General features: G+C 43.1%; 2 long non-coding RNA genes across 5 annotated transcripts; one reads left to right on the forward strand and one right to left on the reverse strand.

Moving 5' to 3' along the window:
- Nucleotides 1-659: 659 nt before the first annotated feature.
- On the reverse strand, nt 660-8410 carry LOC139295004 (uncharacterized). The gene is made up of 4 exons (XR_011598420.1): nt 8186-8410; nt 6925-7073; nt 6519-6579; nt 660-6434 (listed from the first exon to the last, which is right to left on the reverse strand). It is a non-coding gene; the product is annotated as an uncharacterized lncRNA (long non-coding RNA).
- LOC139295002 (uncharacterized) lies at nt 2282-6137 on the forward strand. Of its 4 annotated transcripts, none has more exons than XR_011598417.1 (10): nt 2282-2392; nt 2676-2790; nt 3020-3164; nt 3274-3478; nt 3712-3826; nt 4039-4174; nt 4303-4420; nt 4650-4766; nt 5315-5422; nt 5545-6137. It is a non-coding gene; the product is annotated as an uncharacterized lncRNA (long non-coding RNA). The 4 variants fall into 4 exon arrangements; XR_011598418.1 differs by having other exon boundaries at nt 3020-3123; nt 5526-6137; XR_011598416.1 differs by having other exon boundaries at nt 3020-3123.
- Nucleotides 8411-15899: the final 7489 nt, after the last annotated feature.

A 15899-nucleotide genomic window follows, 5' to 3' on the forward strand; every position in this document is an offset into this window, starting at 1 on the left:
CCTGAATTTCAACATGTGGCCGGTGTCCTGCTAAAGAAAAAGAAGAAGAAGAAGAAAAAGAAGAAGAATGAATATAAGAGGGGGGTGAAACATTGGAAAAAATGGAAAAGGTTTGTCCCCACCCTACGCACCATTAAGGAAGACAAGGAGTTGTCTTCCGACGACACAATCATTTTAGATAAGGACAATTAGGAGAAATTATTTTTCGTATTAAAAAAAGTTTATTCAACTTTGATTTTAATTTTGTAGTTTCTTTTCATGTTTTTATTTTTATTTTTTTTACTCGTATACATGACTGCTGACACCTCCAGAAGATGAGGCAGCATATGTCATTTTACTTAGAAACAAAATTTAAAAAAAATAAATAAATAAATACATAAAAAAAAATAAAAAAAATTTACCCTCACATGGACTCTGCCTTGACGTGGCGTGGGGGCTTTTGTGCCTCAGAATCTCTGAGACCAGACCAAAGAGTCCACAAATTACCTGTACACTACTTATACTTATCTATACCCTGTAATAGAATTATACTTATGTCTACATTAGACCTGTCCTGTATCCTTGCCCTGACCGTGACAGGAGTAGGCAAGTTCATTAATACCATCATACCTATTACCCATTTACCTTTTACAGACAATGAAACACAAATCACACAATCACAGAGTTTTTATGAACAAGTTTTATTCAATTTGAACGATATTTTTAACAACCCTTTTTCAAAACTCACTTTTAACATCAAACAATGATCGTCAAACAACTACTACACTTGACTCTAGACCAAACATGTCACCTGCCTCTGGCCACTTAAATTTGTATGACATTACAATTTTCAATATCTATGTCTGATCATTTCCTCAAAGCGCCGCTTCTCTGTGCAAACAGCGCACCCCTCTGTCTCTCTGTGTCTACTGCTGCTCAGTACTCACTCAGGGACACTATGCCCCTCCCCCACCCTGGCGCCAAAACCAGACAGGAAAAAAGAGCAGAGCAGTCAGAGAGCACGCGGACGCGGTGCGTAATTTTTTTACTACGTATTTTCAGAAACAATTGTGGTAGTACAACTTCCCCCCGGGGATCAATAAAGTATTTCTGATTCTGAATTTATGGAATAATAAATGTTTAATGATTTTTATACTGTTCCATTTTTTCCTATTGTTGTACGTACTTGATGAGTAACCATTTTTAGACGCGCCACTTCTCTGCGCATTACCACGCAGCTCTCTCTCTCACACTCTCTCTTTCTCTCTCTCTGTCTATCTATACTGCCACAAAATGCTCACTCAGAAGAACTCCGAACCTCCCCCGCCCTGGCGCCTCTCCCAGAAAGGGACAGAGCAGAGAATCCGAGAGATAAAGCGGACCGCGGTGAGGGATTTTTTTTATACTTATTTTATGAAACAATTGTGGTACTACAATTTCTCCCCGGGGATCAATAACGTATTTCTGATTCTGAATTTATGGAATAATAAATGTTTAATGATTTTTATACGGTTCCATTTTGTCGTATTGTTGTAGGTACTTGATGATAAGGATTTTTAGAGGCGCCACTTCTCTGCGCATTACCACGCAGCTCTCTCTCTCTCTCTCACTCTCTCTTTGTCTATCTATAATGCCACAAAATGGTCACTCATAAGAACTCCGCCCCTCCCCCACTCTGGCGCCACTACCACTCGGGGAAGGGCAGACAGTCAGAGAGCGCACGGACGCCGTGAGTACTTATTTTCTTCAACAATTGTGGTAGTACAATTTCCCCCCGGGGATCCATAAAGTATTTCTGATTCTGATTTTATGGAAAAATAAATGTTTTTTTATTTTTATACGGTTCCATTTTATGCTATTGTTGTACTTACTGGATGACTAACCATTTTTAGACGCGCCACTTCTGTGCGCATTACCACGCACCTTTCTCTCTCTCTCTCTCTCTCTCTCTCTCTCTCTGTCTCTCTATCTATACTGCCACAAAGTGCTCCCTCTGGAACAGTCTGCCCCTCCCCCACCGTGGCGCCAAAACCAGACAGGAAAAAGAGCAGATCAGTCCGAGAGCGCACGGAAGCCGTGAGTACTTATTTTCTTAAACAATTGTGGTGGTACAATTTCCCCCGGGGACCAATAAAGTATTTGAGATTCTGATTTTATAGAATAATAAATATTTAGTTATTTTTATACTGTTCCATTTTTTCCTATCGTTGTAGTTACTTGATGAGTAACCATTTTTTGACGCGCCACTTCTCTGTGCATTACAGCGCACCTCTCTCTCTCTCTCTCTCTCTTTCTCTGTGTCTCTCTATCTAGACTGCCACAAAATGCTCACTCATAAGAACTCCGCCCCTCCCCCACTCTGGCGCCACTACCAGTCGGGGAAGAGCAGAGAGTCAGAGAGCGCACGGACGCCGTGAGTACTTATTTTCTTCAACAATTGTGGTAGTACAATTTCCCCCCGGGGATCCATAAAGTATTTCTGATTCTGATTTTATGGAAGAATAAATGTTTTGTTACTTTTATACGGTTCCATTTTATGCTATTGTTGTACTTACTGGATGACTAAGCATTTTTAGATGCGCCACTTCTCTTTGCATTACAGCGCACCTCTCTCTCTCTCTCTCTCGCTCGCTCGCTCTACCTGTCGCTCTCTCTCTCTGTCTCTCTCTCGCTCTATCTGTCTATCTCTACTGCAGCTCAGTGCTCACTCAGGAACTCTCTGCCCCTCTCCCACGCTGGCGGTTCTGCCAGAGAGGGGAGAGGAGAGTCAGAGAGCAGACGGGCAAGATGGCTGCGATAAAGCGGACCGTGGTGAGGACTTTTTTTAATAGTTATTTTCTGAAATAATTGTCGTAGTACAATTTCCCCCCGGGGATCAGTAAAATATGTGTGTTTCTGATTGTGATCTCATAGAATAAGAAGTATTTTATTTATTTTTTTGTGTTACATTTTTTGATATTGTTGTAGTGACTTGATTACTACGCATTTTTAGAAGCGCCACCACACTCTCTCTCTCTCTTTCTGTCTATCTCTACTGCAGCTCAGTGCTCACTCAGGAACACTCTGCCCCTCTCCCCCACTGGCGGTTCTGCCAGACAGGGGAGAGTGCAGACGGGCAAGATGGCTGCGATACAGCGGAGCGCGGTGACGACTTTTTTTACAACTTATCTTATGACACAATTATGGTAGTACAATTTCCCCCCGGGGATCAATAAAGTATTTATGATTCTCATTTTATGGAATAATAAATATTTAATTATTTTTATACTGTTCAATTTTTTCCTATTGTTGTAGGTACTTGATGAATACGCATTTTTAGAAGCGCCACCTCCCTCTCTCTCTCTCTCTCTCTCTCTCTTTGTCTTTCTCTCTGTCTGTAATGCCGAAAGGTGCTCACTCAGGAACACTCTGCCCCTCTCCCACCCTGGCGGTTCTGCCAGGAGCGGAGAGGAGAGTTAGAGCAGAGACGCACAAGAGTGCAGCGATACAGCTGAGCGCGGTGAGGAGTTTTTTTGAAACTTATCTTATGACACAATTATGGTAGTACAATTTCCCCCTGGGGATCACTAAAGTATTTATGATTCTGATTCTAATTCTGATCTGATAGAATAAAAGTTATTTTATTATTTTTATAGTGTTACATTTTTTCCTATTGTTGTAGGTAGTTGATGACTACGCATTTTTAGAAGCGCCACCTCACTCTCTCTCTCTCTCTGTCTATCTCTACTGCAGCTCAGTGCTCACTCAGGAACACTCTGCCCCTCTCCCACACTGGCGGTTCTGCCAGAGAGGGGAGAGGAGTGACAGAGCAGAGACGGACAAGATGGCTGAGATAAAGCGGAGTGCGGTGAGGAATTTTTTTCCAACTTATTTTATGACACAATTATGGTAGTACAATTTCCCCCTGGGGATCACTAAAGTATTAATGATTCTGATTCTAATTCTGATCTGATAGAATAAGAGTTATTTTATTATTTTTATAGTGTTACATTTTGTCACATTGTTGTAGGTACTTGATGACTACGCATTTTTAAAAGCGCCACCTCTCTCTCTCTTTAGCTCTTTCTATCTGTCATGCCTACAAGTGCTCACTCAGGAACACTCTGCCCCTCTCCCACCCTGGCGGTTCTGCCAGAGACGGGAGAGGAGAGTGAGATAGCAGACAGACAAGATGGCTGAGATAAAGCGGAGTGCGGTGAGGAATTTTTTTCCAACTTATTTTATAACACAATTATGGTAGTACAATTTCCCCCCGGGGATCAGTAAAGTATTTATGATTCTGATTCTAATCTGATATAATAAGAGTTTTTATCTCTACTGCAGCTCAGTGCTCACTCAGGAACACTCTGCCCCTCCTCTCCCACACTGGCGGTTCTGCCAGAGAGGGGAGAGGAGTGACAGAGCAGAGACGGACAAGATGGCTGTGATAAAGCGTAGCGCGGTGAGGACTTTTTTTAAAACTTATCTTATGACACAATTATGGTAGTACAATTTCCCCCCGGGTCAGTAAAGTCTTTATGACTCTGATTCTAATTCTGATCTGATAGAATAACAGTTATTTTATTATTTTTATAGTGTTACATTTTGTCACATTGTTGTAGTGACTTGGTGACTACGCATTTTTACAAGCGCCACATCTCTCTCTCTCTCTCTCTCTATGTCTACTACAGCTCAGTGCTCACTCAGGAACACTCTGCCCCTCTCCCCCACTGGCGGTTCTGCCAGAGAGAGGGGAGAGGAGAGTGAGAGAGCAGACGGACGCCAACACAGAGTTAAAGCGGACCGTGGTGAGGACTTTTTTTAATGATTATTTCCTGAAATAATTGTCATAGTACAATTCCCCCCCCCCCCGGGGATCAGTAAAATATTTCAGATTCTGATTCTGATCTGATAGAGTAACAATTATTTTATTACTTTTATAGTGTTTTATTTTTTCATAATGTTGTAGTTTGTTAATAATAAGCCATTTTAATAAGCGCCGCCTGTCTGTAAAAAACAGCGCACCCCTGTCTCTTTCTCTCTCTCTCTCTATGCTGCTCAGTGGTCACTCAGGAACACTCTGCCCCTCTCCATCCCTGGCAGCTCTGCCAGACAGCTGACAGGGAGAAAGGAGAGAGAGAGCAGACGGACGCAATGCCTGAGAGAAAGCAGAGTTACTAGGGACTGTTTTTATGAAACAATTGTGGTAGTCCCCGGGGATCAATGTATTATTTATAATTCTGATTCTAATTCTGATCTGATAGAATAATTATTTTATTATTTATATACTGACACATTTTTGTTCCATTTTTCCCTAACACACATCTGCTATTCATGTTACTCTGCTGCCCCCAAGTGGCCGTGAGCGATACGACATGTTAAATAAAGTCATTCATGTCTGGAGCTGGTGAGCCCAGACAAACAGAGTGGCGGAACCAGCAGCTTCAGACAGCACAAGACTCCCGTAAGTATAATTTACACATTCCTCATGAAGAGAAGCAAGTCACTAGAGATGACGGCATAGTAGACAATATTTTATCCTATCATGTGACTGACCCTTTCATCAGTGTTTCCCCTCACATTTAGATGAACCAGTCGACGACGATGACGATATTTTTTTTCAGAGCCTCAACCCCTCCTCCTTCGTTATTTACCAGGACCAGAGACAGATGATGATATTTGCTTTTAAAGCCTACCCCACTCCTTCCACAGTGTTTACCCTGTGAATCTGCTGGACCAGGCTCCCACCACGTGCCTTTCCACCTACAGGGGGGCACGAAATTACAACCCCTGTGCTGTCCACCTTCCTTTGGCAGAGAAGCAAGTCACTCATCATGACGGCCTATTAAACAATATTTGTTATTGTCATTGTCAGCTGACGCACTCCTTCATCAGTGTTTCCCCTCACCACAAAAAAAATTATGATATTTTTTTTCGGAGCCTTCCCCTAACCCTTCATGGGCGTTTTCATTTTTCCCCATAGTTTTTATTTATGTTCTTACTGACTGTTTGTTCAAAAATGTGTGTGTTCTTAGTATAGTTTTTAGTATAGCCCCCTAACCCCACTCCTTCATGGGCGTTGTCAGTGTTCCCCATTGTTTTTATTATGTTCTTAATGACTGTTTGTTTCTTTGTTTGTTATTAGTATAGTAGTTTAACCCTTTAACAACAAAAACTAAAAAAAAAAAAAACCTCCACATGGACTCTGCCTTGACGTGGCGTGGGGGCTTGTGTGTCTCAGAATCTCTGAGACCAGACCAAAGAGTCCACAATTATGATCATAATGATACTGGAAATATAACTGACAATAGTCGTTACATATGTAATAATGGCTGACATTAACAATAACAATAACAGCTGTAATAGTGACAGAAGAAAGAGTGGACATAATAACTGTAGTGATGAGAGTCAAGCAGGCCTACGGCGGAAGCAGCAGCCAGACATAGCAGGACCACGATTCACAGGAACCTGCAACACTGCGAAGCAAAAGAAAGGAGTACATTTCACTATGGTCGCTGGTGTGGCTAAGTTCAATTTCTGACTGTGTGGCTGCCAATTACCAGAATATGCTTCTCAGCAGGTGGGTCGCTCAGAGGGGAACCGTGGGCTTTTGCTTGTTCCCTGATAAACAAGAGATTTTGATCAATACATTGCAAAAACAGTGGAAAACAAATCCCCCGTTTGATCTTTTGGGTGACAATGGTTTGTATACACTTATGATGTATGATCTCAGCGTATTACAGCATCAAAAATAGGAAAATATGACTTGATACCTTCAATTAGGCAAAACATGATAGTTTACACTTCACTGTATTGAAGTGTGGAAGTGGAAAGCATGGAGCGTGACTGCCATCCTGTGGCCACTTCCAAAAATGCACTTCCATACAAACATACGAACTTGTTCCTACTTTAATACATTAACCCTATGAATTTATAATATAACATCTTAACAACTTTACAACTTACCTCATGTTATTAGTCCTGATAGGAAGGTCCAACAATTTCGGGGGTGGTTGCCATCTCCACTACATGGACTATGGTGAACACGCCAGTCGTAGTCCCATGTCTCCCTTCCTGAGCTACGGCTATTGTCTACCAAAGAATCTCACGTATCTCTGCAACAGAAAGTCATAGAGAGTCGGGGTTAGTACTGTTGGAAAGCCCGTGCCCGATATATGCTAGACGAACCATGCTTCCAAGTCTCTAGCAACAGTTTTTCCCCTGAGGACTACAGACAAATGATGATGACATTTGTTCACACACACACACAGGGGATCTACTTAGTTACAAAACACACCTCTCTGAGTCTTGTCAACACACTTCATAGTTTTGTGTAGCCCCCTAACCCCACTCCTTCAGGGGCGTTGTCAGTGTTCCCCATTGTTTTTATTATGTTCTTAATGACTGTTTGTTTCTTTGTTTGTTCCAAAATGTGTGTGTTATTAGTATAGTAGTTTAACCCTTTAACAAAAATAAATAAAATAAAAACAAAACCCTCCACATGGACTCTGCCTTGACGTGGCGTGGGGGCTTGTGTGCCTCAGAATCTCTGATACCAGAACAAAGACTCCCCTAATTAACTATACAATACAGGTGCTGCTCACCTGACAATCCACCAAAATGTTCAAAAGTCAAGTGACATCAAATCTACTCCAAATTGCCTGAAACGTGCTCCTAACAACTTTCTGGGAAGAAGATTTTGTTAGGCATTTTTCACCTCACTCCACACTTGTAGATTTTTAGCTTGAAAATCACCCCATTCATTGCGGATGGGGAATTCGTGAAACTCGTATCTCCGCAACGGAAAATCGTACAGGCTCGTGCCTGGTACCGTTGGAAAGCCCGTACCCGATATATGCTAGACGAATCATGGTTCCAAGTCTCTAGCACCTTCCCTTCAAAAGTTATTCAAGAAACACACATTTTCCAGCCGTTTGTCCAGTCCTTTTGTCCATACCCGATATCTCCCGAACCGAACGTCGTAGACACTTGCAAACAGCTTCCGTCTACGATAATTCCACCACGCTGAACACGTAGCAAGTGTCCCCAGCTCTCTACGACCTTCCCTTGCTGAGATACACACACTTTCAGATCAAACAATGACGTAGCTTCGCTACGGAAGACCATACAAACTCGTTGTTGCTAACATTGTAACGGCAATAGTCGATATATGCAGTGTCAAATTTCACTACACACTCATGATCCTGTTTTTACCGCCTAAACTCACCTTTTTTTCCGTACTGTTTACTTTCTGTTGCAATCATGGCTACGCAGACACCACGAAGGCCTGTCGTAGCTCCTCCACGTCCTCCACTTCCTCCACTTCTTCCACCGCCTTCATATGAAGATGTCGTCAGTGCTCTGCAGAGGAGAAACAGGAGAAAGAAAAAGAAAAAAAGAAATGAGAAGAATCAACGTAGGAGTGATGTGACACGCTGGAAAAAATGGGAGACGTTTGTTCCCACCCTCCACACTATTCAGGAAGAGGACGACTTCTCTTCCGATGACGCAATCGTCTCAGACGAGGACAATTAGAAGGAGGGAGTTTTTTTGGTTCAATAAACTTTATTTAAAGCTTACCGTTACTGTTGTAGTTTCTTGTTCTTTGTGGGTTGTTTTTATATGAACTTTTTGAGACATTTCACCTCCAGAAGACGAGGCAGCATATTTCATTTTCATTAAAGCAAAAAAAAAATAAAAATACAAAAAAAAATAAAAATAAAAAATACATAAAAAATTTAAAAAAAATACCCCTCACATGGACTATGCCTTGACGTGGCGTGGGGGCTTATGTGCCTTAGTGTCACTGAGGCCAGACCAAAAAGTCCAAAAATTACCTACACATTACTTATACTTACCTCTACCCTGTGTGATACTTATACTTACCTCTACCCTGTAAAACTATAAACTGCTCATACTTACCTGAAACCTGTCAACTGCTCATACTACCCTGAAACAAGTAAACTACACATACTTACCTGAAACAAGTGAACAACACATACTTACCTCTAGCCTGTGTAATACGTATACTTACCTCTACCCTGTAAAACTATAAACTGCTCATACTTACCTGAAACAAGTGAACTACACATACTTACCTGAAACAAGTGAAGTACACATACTTACCTGACACCTGTGAAGTGCTCATACTTACCTGAAACCTGTGAACTGCTCATACTTACCTGAAACAAGTGAACTACACATACTTACCTGAAACAAGTGAACTACACATACTTACCTGACACCTGTGAACTGCTCATAATTACCTGAAACATGTGAACTGCTCATACTTACCTGCAACCTGTAAAATCCTCATACTTACCTGTAACCTGTGAAACACTTATACTTACCTGGAACCTGTGAAACAGTTATACTTACCTGTAACCTGTGAAACACTTATACTTACCTGGAACCTGTGAAACAGTTATACTTACCTGGAACCTGTGAAACAGTTATACTTACCTGGAACCTGTGAAACAGTTATACTTGACTGAAACCTGTCAACTGCTCGTACTTACCTAGACACTTTCAAATACTTACACTTACCTCTACACTTGACCTGTACTGTATCCTTCCCCTGACCATCACATCAGTAGGCAAGCTCAGTGATGTGGCCAGGCAGGTGCTGGTCACCTGCCAATCCACCAAAATGGTCAAAAGTCAAGTGAAATCAAATCGACTCCAAATTGTCCGAAACGTGCTCCTAACAACTTTCTGGGAAGACAATTTTGTTAGACATTTTTCACCTCCCTCCACACTCACAGATTTTTCGCTTGAAAATCACCCCATTCATTGCGGATGGGGAATTCGTGAAACTCGTATCTCCGCAACGGAAACTCGTACAGGCTCGTGGTTGGTACCGTTGGAAAGCTCGTACCCGAATTATGGCAGACGAATCATGGTTCCAAGTCTCTAGCACTTACCTGTCAAAAGTTATTCAACAAATACCTACCATCCATTCGTTTGTATTGGAAAAACCGAATTCCGCCGATATCTCCCGAACCGAACATCGTAGAGACACGAAACCATGATCCGTCTATTATAATTCGACCATGCTGAACACGCCAGTGTTGTTCCCATATTTTTACGACCTTACGTTACTGAGATACACACATTTCAAATACAGGAAATGACGTATCTCAGCACCGGAAGCTCGTAAAAATATGGGGATGGTACCATTGGAAAGCCCGCACCTGATATAGTGGGGGCCCATCTTGGTTTCAAGTTTCTACGACATTCCTGTAAAAAGTTATTCAATGGAAAAGGTTATTTTTCTTTAAGGAAACAGTGTTCAATTGTATAATGTTGTTACACTTGCATGTTTTTTAATTGCACAAACTTGTTTTTGCTGTCATTTCACCTCTAAACCTCCTAGAGACAAGCCGTTTTTTGCGTGCTGCTCCTCTCTAAGCCCTCTTTCGCCCTACTACACTTGCTGTGTCCTAACCCAACACCCCATTTTCAATTACTACTTACCTGTGGGTAACCTAGTACCTGAAACCCCCCCAAAAAATGGAAGTCCAGGATGAACTTTTCGATGTCGGCATTGAGAACACGACCACTGTTCTCGATGCCTTTGAAAAGTTTGACACCATCCAGGAGTTCTTGCAGGCAGACATGTATATGGGACTGCACTCAGCGACAATCTCCTATCCACATCATTTCTTGATTTACAAGTTTGATGTGGATGGAGTAGTCGTTGAGTTAGACAAACTGCAAGGACTCCTGGGTGGCATACACCACATCTTCCTCCCCCGCTTCAGGGCCCCCTTGCTAAAGCCACAATACCAAATCCTCAAAAAACATGAGGATTTGACAAAATACAGTCCCGATGGCATCCGTGCCCTGAAGAACTGTGTCGGGCACACCTTGGTTTATGTGGATGGTGGCTACTATCTGGTGTTGACAGTGGTCCCATCCAACCCCCTAACGCCCGACACAAGACTCTTCAGAAGGGACTTGTACACCCCCATGGCAACAGAGTTGCTGAATGAAGTGACAGACAACTTCAGGCAGCTACTGAAAAGCCTCCCGCCAAAAGACATGAGTAGGCCAACTGTTCAAAAACAGGTGTCTCACGACACGAAGAACTACCATGTCTTGAGGCAAGACTCAATGTTCGTTCTCAGCCTCATTGACCAGGCTGTTGAGAAGGCCAACACCTGCTATTTTATGCAGGTGAAGGCCTATCTTAACCAGTTTGGTCAAAAGGACCCTGAGACATTTGAGCTTTCTGACCTGGCTGACCCGTCGTCTGTCAGGTCACTTTCGGTGCACATGGCGTGCAAGATTGTGGCCAGGGACCCTGACATCCATGTCCTGTTTTCAAGGTTTGGTTTGCAGGAAATTGTGGGCCTCAAAGGCACACTCTTTTCTACATTGGGGATGCACGAGGCCAGCAATTTCCAGACCAACCTTGACAACACTGGGCTGGATGTCAGTGAGGAGTTGTTGGGGGTACTTGGTAAGGAGGGCAAATTGACATTCCTTCAGCTGTATGTGGACTCCCCACATGCACATGTTGACATGCCATTTAAGCACCCCGTAAATGGTGCAATTGTGACATGTGGGTTGTCCCACCACAACTTTCAATCTGCCCTCCTTACTAGAGCCATCAACTACATCCACCACATGACTGACCTCAACAGTCGACTTGTCACACAACTGGGGTGCCGCATTGAGCAGGTTGTGAGGTTTGAAGGTGACATCCCAATGTCATTTGACCCTTCAAACCACTACAACCTGAAATCACTGCAGTACCTCATTGCAGAACACCCAGTCCTCATTCCTTTCAAGGACACGACTTCGGGTGAGGGTGTGGTGATGGTGCTCAAGAAGGTGATAGGCTACCTGACTGACACGCTCAGACAGGAGTACTACGCCAGTCAAGGGGTGGCGAGGTTCGATGCCACATGGAAGACCTTCCAGTGCGAGTTGGCACTGGAAGAGCTCTTCTTTGGCCGGCCTCTGTCACCCCTTGACTTTCCACTGAGTGCAAGCCTGGGGACGAACACGGTCAGCGAGAAAAGCTTGACCAACCACAGGGGATTCCTGGGCCTGGCACCACACACCAATGCCACTTCTGAGGAGACAAATCCCCCACTCCATCACTGGACGCGGGATGCCTTCCAGAAGTTGCGCATAGAGCGCCTTTTCCCCCTGTGCCAGGCCCTGGAATCAGCCCCATCGGTGACCGGAGCAGCACTCATCCGAGTGCTGCTCTGTGATCTTTACAAAAGGAACACACAGCTCCCCCTTTCAGCTCTATGTGGTGACTCACCACCAGGTAGACTGATTGGTGCGTTGCCTCTGGAACCCTTTTGTAAAGATCTTGCCACAAAGGACAGCTTTTCTCCACCGTACACATTTGGACGGGCTCGCGTCATTGTGACAAGAGCAGGTCAAGATGTGGAGGATTGTTTACTTAAGGCCTTTGTGGAAGAAAAATTCTCTTTCTTCCCGGCACTCAAGTTCAGGGACATCAGGGGCAACAGGAAAATGTGGTGGAATGGGAGAGATTATGTCCACCTCCACCTAGGGGACCAACAGCCTTCTCCACTCTCCAACGTGGCAGCCATGACCCTGCAGGTCTGCTCGGAGATAGAGAAGCGCTCACTTGCCTACTCCAGGACCCTGGAGAGGTACAGGGACCATGGGATGCCCTGGATAGAAAAAGTCCTCTCTCGTCTCCCACCGGCACTGAAGGGAAACATCCTCCTTCAGGTGGTGACCTTCGTCAGCTGTGTGGGGTTGGTGATGAATGGGGACTACGTGGATTATAACCACCTCCGGGATCTGCTAACTCACATGAGCAATGAGATATCTCAGTCACATCTACAAAAAATGCAGATCCTGTCGAGATTTAACCTCCCCCGAGTCTACAACGTGCTTATCTGGAAGATCCATGAGAGCATCCCTGTCCGTGCCCACCCACCTGGTCCAGCCTTTAAAAAGCCTGTTGCACCTCCCACACCACAGGAGGACATGGACCAGCCTGATGAGGATGTCCAGGCGATTGACGACCTGGATGACATCAGGCCCATGGTGGAGTCTGCTGCCATGTGCCTTCCAGCTAACACCTCCAAGCGCTGGACAGACTTGGAGCAGTCCTTCATCAGCCTGGACCCTCACATAAAGCTGGAACAGGCCTACCAATTGTACCTTTCCAGCTGCAGGGAGCATAAGGTTCCAGCGAGAACCCATACCGCATTCCAAGTGAAGAGAAACAAGACACTTAGGAAGAAAAACAAGTAGACTACATTTGTTTTGTTTTCTTTTATTTTACACTTTTATTTCAACCATTATGATTATTCCCCACCTACAAGCGGGATGGCTTTTCTTTTTCAAACATATTATTTATACTTCACATTGATGTATCCCAGACGAAAGCTGGAAGCTACATTGTTATTACTGAGTGTTTGTTCATAACTATGTGTTTTATTAGTATGGTAGTACAGTAGTATTACAGTTACAATGTTACTGACTGATTGTTCTTCACTGTTTGTGTACATAGTATGATATTGTAGTAGTATAGTAGTTTGAAACAAAAAAAAAAAAAAAAAAAAAAAAATTTACCCCCACATGGACTCTGCCTTGACGTGGCGTGGGGGCTTGCGTGCCTCAGACTCTCTGAGGCCAGACCAAAGAGTCCACAACTTACCTGTACAATACTTATACTTATACTTACCTCTACCCTGTCAAATACTTATACTTACCTCTACCCTGTAAACCTGTGAACTGCTCATACTTACCTGGAACCTGTAAAAGACTTATACTTATCTGGAACCTGTGAACTGCTCATACTTACCTGGAACCTGTAAAAGACTTATACTTACCTGGAACCTGTGAAACAGTTATACTTACCTGGAACCTGTGAAACAGTTATACTTGACTGAAACCTGTCAACTGCTCGTACTTACCTAGACACTTTCAAATACTTACACTTACCTCTACACTTGACCTGTACTGTATCCTTCCCCTGACCATCACATCAGTAGGCAAGCTCAGTGATGTGACCAGGCAGGTGCTGGTCACCTGCCAATCCACCAAAATGGTCAAAAGTCAAGTGAAATCAAATCGACTCCAAATTGTCCGAAACGTGCTCCTAACCACTTTCTGGGAAGACGATTTTGTTAGGCATTTTTCACCTCCCTCCACACTTTCGAGATTTTTCGCTTGAAAATCACCCCATTCATTGCGGATGGGGAATTCGTGAAACTCGTATCTCCGCAACGGAACTCGTACAGGCTCGTGGTTGGTACCGTTGGAAAGCTCGTACCCGAATTATGGCAGACGAATCATGGTTCCAAGTCTCTAGCACTTACCTGTCAAAAGTTATTCAACAAAAACACTCGCCCATTCATATCAATACGAAATTCATATTTCGCCCATATCTCCCGAACCGAACCTCGTACAGTCTCAGAACCAGCATTCGTCTGCCATAATTCCACCACGCTGAACACGTAGGAAGTGTCCCCACCTCTCTACGACCAACCGTTCCCGAGATACACACAATTTCCGGTGAAAAAATGACGTAGCTCCGCACCGGAAGAGAGTCGGGGGTGCTACCGTTGGAACGGCCGTAGTCGATATAGGGGGGACGTATCTTGGTTTCAAGTGTCTACGACCTTCCTATCACAAGTTATTCAAGAATAAGTCATCCTCAAATCAGTCATCGTGGTTTTTACCCCTATTCCCCTTATCCCAACCTAAATTCCACACTAACGGAAGAGGTGAAAGACTAAAAAATATTGAATACATAGGGCTTTAATTAATTAATTAGTGGCGGGAAACAAAGGGTTAAAGAAATTGATTAGAATTTAATTAAGGGGTTAATACATAGGGTAATTCATAAAAACATATTTTATAGGTAGCACCAATATGGGTTGAAAGCTAAAAACAATATTGACAGATAGGGAATTGTAAAACAATCAGTAGATAGGGAATTGTAAAACAATCAGTAGATAAAGGGTTAAAAATATTTGGATAATTTAATACAATGTAGGACACAAAATGGGAACATAATTTATTATTGGGTGGGATGCAAAACTAAATATAGTACTAAAAGATAGGGAATGATATAACAATCGGCATACAAAGGGTTAACAAAAATTCATAATTTATTTCATAATTAAATACAAACTTTGGACACAAATTGGGAACATAATTTATTATTAGGAGGGATGTACAATTAAAAACAGTATTAAATAGATAGGGAATTAAAAAACAACTGGAATACAAGGGGTTAACTGAAGGGGAAAACGAAACTTAGTTTGGCATCAAAGGCAAAAGGGGAACTTGAAACAGAGGTTATAAATAGAGGAGCAGGGGAAAGTCTTTCACTCTCGCCTCGAACACGGACAAGCAACACCTAGACTGCATTACAGCCGCTGGTTCACATTTTATTGAGTTTTAGTGTGCTTTGGCCTGAAGAAGACCTACATTAGGTCGAAACGTCGCCAGACGGGCACACTAATTTGATTTTATACATTTGATACATATATTTTTTTGATTTTTTTTGATTTTTTGATTTTTTGATTTAGATTTTTGATTTTTTTTTGTTTTTTCAAGACTAAATAAGTTATTTACATTCAAAAACAAGTTTTATTTCATTTTATTTCATTTAATACTTATAAAAAAACATTTCATTAACCCCTTCACCACTGCCATCATGGGTGGATGGGGGAATGAGTGGACCGAGGTTCGCTACGGCAAACGCCGTGGCCAACCTACGGTGCCACAACACTGGGGAGCCAACTGGGGGAGGGCCCGAGCACCACCTGCCCCCAATAGGGGGTGGGGTCCTAACCCACGTCCTAACCCTCAAGGTTGGGCTTAGGCAACACATCTCACACTGGTTAAGGTCAGGGAAAGGGGCCAGGCTAGTGCGTCGTCAACTAGCAAGCCACCAAAATGCTCAAGAATCAAGTCACATCAAATCC

This window comes from Enoplosus armatus, chromosome 13 (assembly GCF_043641665.1).
Source record: "Enoplosus armatus isolate fEnoArm2 chromosome 13, fEnoArm2.hap1, whole genome shotgun sequence".
In the NCBI taxonomy this organism is placed as follows: domain Eukaryota; kingdom Metazoa; phylum Chordata; class Actinopteri; order Centrarchiformes; family Enoplosidae; genus Enoplosus; species Enoplosus armatus.